The sequence below is a fragment of the Symphalangus syndactylus genome, chromosome X (assembly GCF_028878055.3).
Source record: "Symphalangus syndactylus isolate Jambi chromosome X, NHGRI_mSymSyn1-v2.1_pri, whole genome shotgun sequence".
NCBI classification, from domain to species: domain Eukaryota; kingdom Metazoa; phylum Chordata; class Mammalia; order Primates; family Hylobatidae; genus Symphalangus; species Symphalangus syndactylus.
The window spans coordinates 122,359,184-122,371,585 of NC_072447.2; the positions used below are offsets into that span (position 1 = coordinate 122,359,184).

At 43.6% G+C, this 12,402-nt stretch overlaps 1 long non-coding RNA gene across 2 annotated transcripts in view; it reads left to right on the forward strand.

Annotated features, from left to right (window-relative positions):
* The first annotated feature begins 241 nt into the window (after positions 1-241).
* The window catches only part of LOC129476069 (uncharacterized), a 95,657-nt gene continuing 83,496 nt past the window's right edge, over positions 242-12,402 (forward strand). The window contains exons 1-5 of one of the 2 annotated variants that reach the window (XR_010119671.1): positions 242-461; positions 2,324-2,374; positions 5,475-5,518; positions 6,195-6,309; positions 7,313-7,388. This is a non-coding gene — a long non-coding RNA (uncharacterized lncRNA). Of the gene's footprint in view, positions 462-2,323; positions 2,381-5,474; positions 5,519-6,194; positions 6,310-7,312; positions 7,389-12,402 lie in introns of both variants that reach the window. The other variant, XR_010119672.1, reaches the window with a different exon arrangement.

Consider the following 12,402-nt stretch of genomic DNA (forward strand, 5'->3'; position numbering starts at 1 on the left):
ACCCACTCCAGTTCGGGCTTGGGTCAGCTCCCTGGGCGTCGCGGAGCATGCCCTGGTGCCACCGGCGGGGCCATTTCCGCCGCGGGGGCCCAGACAGCGCCGCCGGCTCGCGTAGGGTCCAGCGGACCGGCAGGCTCGCGCTCGCGGCGCCAGCTCTGCTCTCTTCTGGTCACCAGGGGGCGCCAGAAGCAATGGTGTATCCCGAAAGGGACGGCGGCCACGTGACAGGGGGGTCATGCGCAGTGTCGTGGGGGACAGCCTGGGGATCCCTGGACGGCTGCGAGAAGTGAGCGGTTGGCTCGGGCTGCTTTCCTCCCTCCACCGCCTGCTTGTTTCGCCATGCGCCGGCCGGACGGTGGGGCTGCAGCGGCGAAAGCGACTGAAGTCCGGGAGCAGTCGCATGAGCTTCCCGGTCACCAGGAGGCCCCAGGAACAGACGCCTCACCCTGACATTGTAGCAGGTTTGGCCCTTCCCGCAATGCAACAAAGGAGGGACTTTGTCCCAGCTTTTCCCCTAGCCAGGAGAGATGCTGTTAAATCCCGTTGTGCCCCCGCAACCGGCCTTGGAGAGATGAGCTTTCCCCTGTAGTACCCCAGGGGACGGGCCGACGGATGGACTTTGTATCTTTTGGCTGATCTGGCCGGACATCCTTCCTCAATAAGCACTTACCCAGTTGCCCACCCTCCAAAAAAAGGAGAAAATCAAATCAGTAATTTGATCGATCATTTTCATAGATAGGCTGTAATAGAACAATTCACCTGGTTGTGAACTGGGCTGGGGAGTTTCCAGACGTGAGTTTGTTAACTGACTAGTTTCTTGCTTGGTGTAGAGGCCTTAGGCACTCTCACACTTAAACTGGCAGAAAGGCCAAGGAGTATCTAGACTACACACTGGGGTCACTCAACTGGAAACACGTCGTACGCCTCAAGACATCCTACAGTTTCACAGACTGAGATGCTAGCTGTGATGTCTATGCAGCACAGCCCCAAGTCCCAACTGACAGAAATGTCTCAGAAACTTAATTCACCACGGTCTTTTTTTTTTTTTTTTGAGACAGAGTCTTGCTCTGTCACCCAGGCTGGAGTGCAATGGCGCGATCTCGGCTCACTGCAACCTCTGCCTCCTGGGTTCAAGCAATTCTCCCGCCTCAGCCTCCTGAGTAGCTGGGATTACAGGCGCCCGCCACGACACCCGGCTAGTTTTTGTATTTTTTAGTAGAGATGGGGTTTCACCATGTTCGCCAGGCTAGTCTTGAACTCCTGACCTCAAGTAATCCGCCCACCTTGGCCTCTCAAAGTGCTGGGATTACAGGCGTGAGCCACCGTGCCCGGCCTCACCACAGTTTTTTTGTTTTGTTTTGTTTTTTGAGACGGAGTCTCACTCTGTCGCCCAGGCTGGGGTGCAGTGGCATGCTCTCGGCTCACTGCAACCTCTACCTCCTGGGTTCAATCAGTTCTCCTGTCTCCACCTCCCGAGTAGCTGGAATTACAGACATGCCACCACCACGCCCGGCTAATTTTTGTGTTTTTAGTAGAGACGGGGTTTCACCATGTTGGCTAGGCTGGTCTCGAACTCCTGACCACAGGTGATCTACCTGCCTTGGCCTCCCAAAGTGCTGGGATTACACGCGTGAACCACTACCAAAAAATAAATTTAGCCAGGAGCGGTAGTGCACACCTGTAGTCCCAGCTACTTGGAGGCTGAGGTGGGAGGATCACTTGAGCCAGGGAGGTCGAGGCTGCAGTGAGCTGTGATTGTGCCACTGCACTCCAGTCTGTGTGACAGAGCAAGACCCTGTCTCAAAACTAAACAAATAAACAAAAATAAATTTATGGAGTTATGCAACCATCACCACAGTACAGTTTTAGAACATTTCCCCTGTCCCCCACGAATTCCCAGAAGCAGTTTGCAGTTGATCTCCTCTCTCATATTTAGCCCTAGGCAACCATTTGTCTGCTTTCTGTCTGTATATAGTTGCTTTTCCTGGACATTTCACATGAATGGACTCATACAATATGTGGCCTTTTGTGTCTGGGTTCTTTCACTTAACATGATGTTTTCAAGGTTCATCCATTTTGTAACGTTATCAATACTCCCTTCCTTTTTCTGGCTAAATATTACATTGATAGATACACCATATTTTGTTTTTCCACTCATCAGTTGATAAACATTTGAGTTGTTTCCACTTTTTGGTTGTTATGAATAATTCTGTGAATATTCGTATACAAGTTTTTGTGTGGACATGTTTTGGGTTCTCTTGGGTATATACCTAGGAGTGGAATTGCTGGGTTTTATAAAGTAACTGTATGTTTAACTTTTTAGGAACTTCTGGATTGCTTTCCAAAGTGGCTGCACTGTTTTCTATCCCCACTGGTAAATGTATGAGGATTTCTATTTCTCCACATCCTTACCAATACTTTCTTGTTTGTCTTTTTGATTGGTGTCTCATTGTGATGTTAATTTGCCTAGATTGAGTGATTTTTGGTTGTATTTGGTTTAGCTAGTTTCACTTCATTTAATGAATGCCTTTTTTAGTGTTATAAAAATTAGGAGCTGAAATGAATAATACATAGTCCTTCCTTGCAAGGAGCTCATAGTTCCTTCAGGAAGACAGACAACAAAACAATGACAGTACAGCTTGTTAAGTGCTCTGAAGGGAGTTGAGGACAAGATGCTCTGGGGAGCAGAGAAGAGGAACACTTAACCGTGCTTGAAGGCGGGTGGAGGAAAGTATTAAGGAAACCTTTTCCAGAAGAGGTCTTAATGTGCCTCTGGTTTTCTTTTGTTTATTTTAATCAAAATTATACAAGTACATACTGTAGGTTTTTTGTTTTGAAACAGCATCTCGCTCTGTCACCCAGGTTGGAGTACAGTGGCACATGCAATCACAGCTCACTGCAGCCTCAACCTTCAAGCAATCTTCTCACCTCAGCCTCCCAAATACCTGGGACTACAGGTGCACACCACCATGGTTGGCTAATTTTTAAATGTTGTGTAGAGACAGGGCGTGGTGGTGTGCACCTGTAATCCCAGCTACTCAGGAGGCTGAGGCAGGAGAATCGTTTGAACCCAGGAGGTGGAGGTTGCAGTGAGCTGAGATCACGTCACTGCATTCCAGCCTGGGTGACGGAGCAAGACTCCATCTCAAAAAAAAAAAAAAAAAAAAAAAGAACAAAAAAAGACAGGGTTTTGCCATGTTGCTCAGGCTGATCTTGATCTCCTAGGCTCAAGCGATACTCCCACCTCAGCCTCCCAAAGTGCTGGGATTACAGGTATCATACTGTAGTTTTAAAAATCAAATAGTTCTACAAGATTTGCTTTTTTAAAAAAATGAATCATTTGCTTTCCTTCCCATTCCATGTTGCCCCCAAAAGCAACCACTTTCTGTTCTTTTAACTCATTGAATATTTACCTGTATATCTTTAAAGAGCATATTTATATTTGAGAAAAAGAAGCCCCAACATAGGCCAATTACTATCCTCACTTGCACTGATTTTTAAATCGGTCAGCCCTATTAAATATTAACACATGGTTAATTATGAAAGTGACGGTCACAATGCAGCCTACCTTCTGTCCATCTAAATGAAAGAAGACAGGCATGCTCAACAGTTAGCTACTAGAATAACTGAAGTAACACAATACATACTTTTAAAAAACGTGGGCTGGGCGCGGTGGTTCACGCCTGTAATCCCAGCACTTTGGGAGGCCGAGGTGTGTGGATCACCTGAGGTCAGGAGTTCGAGACCAGCCTGGCCAACATAGGCGAAACACCATCTCTACTAAAAATACAAAAATTAGCCAGGCGTGTGCCTGTAGTCCCAGCTGCTTGGGAGGCTGAGGCAGGAGAATCGCTTGAACCTGGGAGGCGGAGATTGCAGTGAGCTGAGATCACACCACTGCACTCCAGCCTGGGTGACAAAAAAAAAAAAAAAAGTGGCTGAGGAATTGTTTTTCTCATTGGTGCTTTACTATCATATAGCTCCAATAAGCCAGCACCGAAATGTAACTGTCAATTATGAGGAATGTTATTTTCACTTAAACTTTAAAAGAAAAGCAAACCACAAACAAGCTGCATGATGTAGTATAGGAATTGGCAATCTATGACCTGTGAGCTAAGAATGTGTTTTCAGATGAACAGTGACAACAAATTTGATGATAGGGAACACTAATTTTCAACCCTAATGAAGCAAAATGTTATTTTTCTATTCTAATCTTTTCATTAGTAGAACTGTATTATAAAACCTTATAGTCAATTGTTATTACATTTTAAATTTCATTAATTAAAAATTTGTACAATTTTGTTTTCTATCATTATGTAAATACTTATATAATATCCTCGATTTTGCTTCTTGGTTCATAAATTCTTAATTATTAATTCTCTGACCTTCACAGAAAAGCTTGCTAACTCCTGGTTCAATAGAATAAAAAGGGCTGGGCGCAGTGATTCACGCCTGTAATCCCAGCACTTTGGGAGGCCGAGGCGGGTGGATCACAAGGTCAAGAGATTGAGACCATCCTGGCCGACATGGTGATCAAAAGATTGAGACCATCCTGGCCAACATGGTGAAACCCCGTCTCTGCTAAAAATACAAAAATTAGCTGGGCATGGTGGCATGCACCTGTAGTCCCAGCTACTCAGGAGACAGGCAGGAGAATTGCTTGAACCCAGGAGGCAGAAGTTGCAGTGAGCTGAGATTGTACCACTCTACCCCAGCCTGGCAACAGAACGAGACTCCATCTCAAAAAAAAAAAAAAAAAAAAAAAAAAAAAAGTATGGAAAGCAATTGACATGTACTTGCTGTGTGACCTTGGGAAGTCACTTTATGTCTCTGGTCTTTATTATCTATAAAATGGAGCTAAAGAGTAATGGGTTGATGAGATAAACTCTACCATGAATCCCCCAGTTTTTGATTAATTAATTATACAAATATTTATTTAGTTACTGTTATGTACCAAGAACTGTTAAATGCATTTGGAATACAGCATGAAACACAATTTTTGTCCTGAAAGAAGACACTGTTCTCAATGAAAAGAGACTTAAGCGTGTGGTCTGAGATTGGATCATGATTTAAACAAACTTGCTTAATGGGACATTTTTGGGAAAATTAGGGAAATTTGTATATGGATGGTTATTAGATGATGTGAAAACTTATTAAGATGAAATGGTGGAGGTCATTAACTGAAAAGGGTAGTTGTAAAACATTTTGTACAGTATTTCATTTTTGGAAGAAAATGCGTATATGTATTACATATACTTAGAAAAAATATCTGAAAAGATATATACTAAGCTGTTAACAGTGATTTCTGTGTGATGGGAACACAATGTTCTATTTAGTTATTTTTGCTTTTGAATTTTTCACAATGAATATACACTGCTTTTTAAAAATAAAAGATTGTTTCTAATTTTAAAAAAATCTCTCTTTTCACAAAGCTTATATTCATATTGCCAATTTGTCACTTTTTTTTTTTTCAGGGCAGGAAAACATCTAAGAATGGAGGCTCCCCCTTCCCTTGCAGGTAACAAAGTATTGGGGTGATCTCTGTGAAATAGCTACTGAATGTAAACTGATGCTACTGGCATTCCTCTGGGACTTTTACTGATAAGTAGAGCTTTCATAGTCTTCCCAATTTCAGATGACTCGAGATTGAATTTCTTTTTCTTTCCTTCCTTCCTTCCTTCCTTCCTTCCTTCCTTCCTTCCTTCCTTCCTTCCTTCTTTCCTCTCTCTCTCTCTTTCTTTCTTTTTTTTTTTTTTGACAGAGTCTCGCTCTGTCACCCAGGCTGGAGTGCAGTGCCACTATCTCGGCTCACTACAACCTCTGCCTCCCAGGTTCAAATGATTCTCCTGCCTCAGCCTCCTGAGTAGCTGGGATTATAGGCACCCACCACCGTGCCTGGATAATTTTTGTATTTTTAGTAGAGATGGGGTTTCACCATGTTGGCCAGGCTGGTCTTCAACTCCTGACCTCAGGTGATCTGCCTGCCTTGGCCTCCCAAAGTGTTGGGATTACAGACATGAGCCACTGCACCTGGTCTAGATTGGATTTCTTATCTTGCAAAGCCAAGGTGAAGTCCAGACCATGAAAAAGCAGAAAATGTATCAAGATAAATGCTACCTTGTGAGCCCTATCAATAGTCCTACCAATAGCTTTCTGATAATGGAGGCTTTCAAATGAGATGGGTTTTTTTTTAGGGTGACCGGCAATTAAAAAGAAGTACTAGAGAGGCAAATATTGGCAGTATACATCTAAGCACTGGTCAGAAAAGAAGGAACTCAGCCCAAGAACTTGCCCAATCTGATACTGGAGGTAGGTGTATCTCTGTTGCATCCATGAACACATCAGGCCACCAAAGCCCGATGTGATTAAGCATTTGAATCATGTAACTGCTTCTCTTATTGTAGGCCAGGAGTCAGCAAACTTCAGCCTGTGGACCAAATCTGGTCTGCCATCAATTTTTGTAAATAAAGTTTTATTGTTTATTTGTTTATATATTGTCTATCACTGCTTTTACCCTGTGATGGCAGAGTTGAGTAGTTGGCGACAGATGCTGTATATGACCTACAAAGCCACAAATATTTACTATCTGTCCGTTTATTCATTCATTCATTCATTCATTCATTCATTCATTCATTCATGAGACAAGGTCTCCCTCTGTCACCCAGGCGAGTGGAGTGCAGTGGAGTGATCACGGCTCACTGCAGCCTTGAACTCCTGGGCTCAAGCAATCTACCCACCTCATCCTCCCAAGTAGCTGGGACTACAGGTGTGCCCCACCATGCTCAGCTAATTTTTAAATATTTTGTAGAGGTGGGGTCTTACTGTGTTTCCCAGGCTGGTCTCAAACTCCTGGGCTCAAGCGATCCACCTGCCTCAGCTTCCCAAAGTGCTGGGATTACAGGTGTGAGCCACCATGCCCAGCCTATATGGCCCTTTAAGTAAAAAGTTTGCAGACCCCTCTTCTAGATTCACCAGAAAACTGCCTCAGTATACATGCCTGTGGAAGAGAATAACCACTTATATTATTTTCTTTTTTTTCCCTATACATTTAAGTAGTGTTCCTTTCATCCAAGGGAAAATGAAGAGAGGGACTTTCTTTGGTCCCTGCCTGTGTTCACCTTTGCCAAGGACCTTTCTCTCATGAATCCCTCTCTGCTCTTTTCAAGGAGGGTTTCAGGTTCTGTGTTATCACACAAATTGTGACCTTTAAAAGCCCCGCTGGTCTGCTTGGAATTTCACATGATGTGCCCTTCTCTAGATTTAGGTCTTTACATGTAGTACTTGCTTATTTAAATTTTATTTGTCTTTCAAGGTGCCACCCAAGAACCACTCCCTCCAAGATGTTTTCCTGGATTTCCTCAGCCTAAAGTAATCCCTCTTTTTCCTGGGTGAGTCATATCTTTTAGTTTATTTCTCTTGTTTGGCTTATATTCACCGATTTACATCCATACTCATTGCTTTGTGCTTATTTGTATTTGTGAGTTACATTCTCTACCAGATTTTAAATTCCTTGAGGGTAGGTACATATGTTGTTCAACTTTTTTTTTTTTTGAGGCAGATTCTCACTCTGTTGCCCAGGCTGGAGTGCAGTGCACGATCTCAGCTCACTGCAACCTCTACTCCCTGGGTTCAACCAATTCTTGTGCCTCAGCCTCCCGAGTAGCTGGGATTATGGGTGCATGTCACCACGCCTGGCTAATTTTTTTTAACAGTTTCTTCATGTTGGCCAGGCTGGTCTCGAACTCCTGACCTCAAGTGGTCTGCCCACCTTGGCCTCCCAAGATGCTGGGACTGCACCCAGCCTTTTGTTCAACTTTAAATAAATTATTTTTTCCCCATCACCAGATGCAAAAGAGGTTCAACAATAAAATAAATTTGTAAGTTCCCCCATGTACTTCACATCTAATCTTTAGTTCTCCAATGTTTCCGCTGAGGATTTTTCCTGTGAAATGCTGGAGTCACTTCCTTTGTCCCTAGTGATCCTTGTAATTTCAAGCACCAGGCTGTGATTTTCTATTCCATTGCTTCGATGGAGTTACTTCCACTAGGGGGAGCTCCTTACTTTGCTATATAGTCAATTTCCTTCTCTTTGGGAGACAAAAGAAGGGAGACTTCCTCAGACAAAATGTCAAAACAATGGTAGGAAGTAGGAACTAAAAACATCTCCTGGGGCTTGACTAGGTCTCAGCACTAGCTGGCTCCTCAAATGCCATTTCATTTGTCATTGCGATTTGGTATAATTCTGGCCCATGTGTCAAGATTTCCCCCTACCCAATCTACTTCATTCATTCCATTTACAAATACATATTGAGTGCGTACTTTGTGTCAGGTATTGCTGTAGATGCTGGGGCTTCATCTGTGAATAAAACAGACCAAGTCCCTGACTTTATGGAGCTTATATTCACATATGGGCAGCGGACAATAAGTGAGATGAATAAAGAAAATACACAGTCTAGTAGATAGGGATAAATATAAAAGAAAAAAGCAATGCAGCATCTTGTAGGCTATTGTAAGAATTTTGAATGTGATGGGAAGCATTGGGGAATTTTGAGTAGGGGAGTGATGTGATCTGACTTATATTTTATAAGGATTGCTGTGGTTGTTTTGTGGAAAGTAATTTTTTTTTTTTTTGAGACGGAGTTTCGCTCTGTCGCCCAGGCTGGAGTGCAGTGGTGCCATCTCGGCTCGCTGCAAGCTCCACCTCCCGGGTTCACGCCATTCTCCTGCCTCAGCCTCCCGAGTAGCTGGGACTACAGGCGCCCGCCGCTACACCCGGCTAATTTTTTGTATTTTTAGTAGAGACGGGGTTTCACCGTGTTAGCCAGGATGGTCTCCATCTCCTGACCTCGTGATCTGCCTGCCTCGGCCTCCCAAAGTGCTGGGATTACAGGCGTGAGCCACTGCGGCCAGCCTGTGGAAAGTAAATTTTAAGGGGGCAAGCTTGGGTCAAGGGAGGAACAGTGGACTTGGGGAGAAGTTGTTGGATTTTGGATACATTTTGAAGGTAGAGCCAACTGGATTTGCTAACAGATCAGATGTAGGATGTAAGAGGAATCAAGGAAAGCAGGGTCACCATATGGCATAACACTAATAGCATTGACAAAAATGTGACTGGTGCCCCCTGGAGTTCTGTAACACAGCATCTCTGTCCAAGATGATGCCAAGGCTTTTGGCCTGAATGGTCGGAAAGATAGAGTTGCCACTAACTGCAATGGTGAAGACTGTCAGATGAACAGGGTTGGGAGTGTATTGGAAGTTCAATTTTGGATATGTTTAATTTGAGCGGCCAGTTAGACATCTAAGTGGGGATGTTGAATAAGCTGTGGGATGTATGAGCCTGGCATTCAAAGGAGTGGCCTGGGCCAAAGATAAACATTTTTGAGTCATAGGCATCTACATAGTATTTAAGGTATGATATGGACGAAATCACCAAGGAGTGAGAAGAGTTAAAGAGAAGGAGACCGAGGACCAAGCCCTGAGACAGCTCAACATTTAGAGTTTAGGATCGTAAAGAGGAACAAATAATGGAGGCTAAGAAAGACTGGCCAGAAGGTAGAAGGCAAACCAGAAGAGAATAGTATCCTGGAAGCCAAGTGAAGAAGGTGCTTCAAAGAAGAGAGAATGATCGACTGTGAAAAATACTTACGGTTGGCCAAGTAAGATGAGGTCTGGGAAGTTTTGGTAGAATTTAACAACTTAGAGGTCACTAGTAGCCTTGATAAAAGCTGTTTCAGTTGACAAAAGCTTGATTAGAATGGTTCAAAAGGGAAAGAGAAGAGAAAAATTGTAAACAGGGAGTATAGACAAATCTTTTGAAGATTTTTGTTTTAAAGGTGAGCAGAGAAATGAGGCAGTAACTCAAGTGGTATGTGGGGTCAAGAGAGGGTGTTTTGAGTGAGAGGAATAATTGCAAGTTTGCTCCAGGAGTACTTAGCGACAGTTGAGTTCACTTGTACTTATTCACCTGCATTTCTTGGGGGTAGTACCCAGTAATCCTCGGGGAAGGTAGCTATCACAGGAGGGGATGTTGCCAACAGGTTTGAGTGGAATGAACTCTAAGGGAACCCATGGATGCCCTTTAATAAAACTGAATTCAGAACCTCTGCAGTTAGCAGAGCAGAGAGTATCTTCATGTATGGAAAAAATCGGGGCTGTGAGGTCTAGCTAGCCCTCTCACCCACGTGGTGATTCCCGCCTCCTTTGCCAACCTTGAAAGCTCTGGCCTCAAGTTACACTACAGAGAGTCTGAGGGTCTCCTTCCAGAAACATTATCTATTGTATGGAAGGGAGAGGAAAAGAAGTTCTTACAGGTGCTGTGAAGCTGACTAAAACCCCAGGGGGTGTTTCAACTAAGTGGGAAACTTGACATAAAGATTCACTGGTCATTTCCCTGTGCCTTGGTGAGAAGTGGCCTCAGCAGTAGAAGATAGTATAGTGCTGGGCTTGTTTCTTAGCTTTGTACTTTAGTAGTGATGGCTTTGAAAACACATACAAGTTTTACTGGTCTCCACGTAGCGTTTTGGTTTGAATTTTTTAAAATTATTTTTATGTTTTTGAGACATAGTCTCGCTCTGTCACCCGGGCTGGAGTGTGGTGGTGTGATCTTGGCTCGCTGCAACCTCCACCTCCCGAATTCAAGCAGTTCTCCTGCCTCAGCTTCCCAAGTAGCTGGGACTACAGGCACCCGCTACCACGCCTGGCTAAGTTTTGTGTTTTTAGTAGAGATGGGATTTCACCATGTTGGCCAGGCTGGTCTCGAACTCCTGACCTCAAGCTACCTGCCTGCCTCAGCCTCCCAAAGTGCTGGGATTATAGGTGTGAGCCACTATGCCTGGCCTGAATTTCTTTTCCTATTCTCATACCTTCAAGGCCCAGTTCATATGTTACCTGCTCTACAGAGCCTTCTTTGAGTTCCCTCTCTGGCAAAAGTCATCATTTCCTCTCTGCATCTATAGTATTTTTTCTCTTTCTTTCTCTTAGCACATATCACATTGTGTTATGGTTGTGTGGTTATAAACTGATGAGGCAGTAGAGTGTAATGATGAGAGCATGGGTTCTGGAGCCAGGCTGCTTGTATTCAAATGGTGGCTCTTGCAAGTTGCTTAACCTCCCTGAGCCTCAGTTTCTTATCTGTCTCATCTCAGTTTAATAATAACAATATGACTGGGATCTCATAATAGGGATTTTGTAAAGATTAAAGAGATTAACAATGTGAAGTACTTAGAACAGTGCCCAGCACATAGTAAGTGCTTAGTGAACTTTTGTTATTTGTTTCTCTTCTTGTTGAGGAATAAGACCATATTTTTTTTTTTTTTTTTTTTTTTTTGAGATGGAGTCTCGCTGCTCGCCCAGGCTGGAGTGCAGTGGCGCAATCTCGGCTCACTGCAAGCTCCGTCTCCTGGGTTCACACCATTCTTCTGCCTCAGCCTCCGGAGCAGCTGGGACTACAGGCGCCCGCCACCACGCCCGGCTAATTTTTTTTTTGTATTTTTAGTAGAGACGGGGTTGCACTATGTTAGCCAGAATGGTCTCGATCTCCTGACCTCGTGATCCACCTGCCTTGGCCTCCGAAAGTGTTGGGATTACAGGCGTGAGCCACCGCGCCCGGCCGAATAAGACCATATTTTTATCTTTTTATATATATATATATTTATTATTATTATTATACTTTAAGTTCTAGGGTACGTGTGCACAACGTGCAGGTTTGTTACATATGTATACATGTGCCATGTTGGTGTGCTGCACCCATTAACTCGTCATTTACATTAGGTATATCTCCTAAAGCTATCCCTCCCCACTCCCTCCACCCCACAACAGGCCCCGGTGTGTGATGTTCCCCTTCCTGTGTCCAAGTGTTCTCATTGTTCAATATAAACAGAACCAAAGACCATATTTTTATCTTTGTACCACTGATGCTTAGCACTGGGCTTGGCAGAGAGTACTGGGTATCTACTTAATCAATTTTTGTGTGAATAAACCAGGTTTGTAAATCAAACCAACTTCAGTTCTTGTTTAATAGTTTCATAGGTATATAGCCCTTTTATGAGATCACTCATTCATTCCTGTGTACCACTCTGTGTAGTAATTAAGAATGAAGGTTCTGGAGCCTGATCACTCAGTTTGTATTGTTGCTTTGCCAGTTATTGGCTGGATGAGATTAGGCATGATATTTAACATCTCAGTGCCTCAGCTCTCTCACCTGGAAAATGAGTAGAAATATAGGACGTTAAACATAGAGTTTCTGAACCCTCAAAAGTTAACTATAAGTATTATTAATCTTATCAGCAGTTAAATGACTTAATGAACACCTACCATGTTCCAGGAATTGTTCTAACAGTGGGGATGCAGAGATGAATAATGCCTGGTCCCTGCTCTCAGAAATCATGTAAGCTAGTGAAGGAA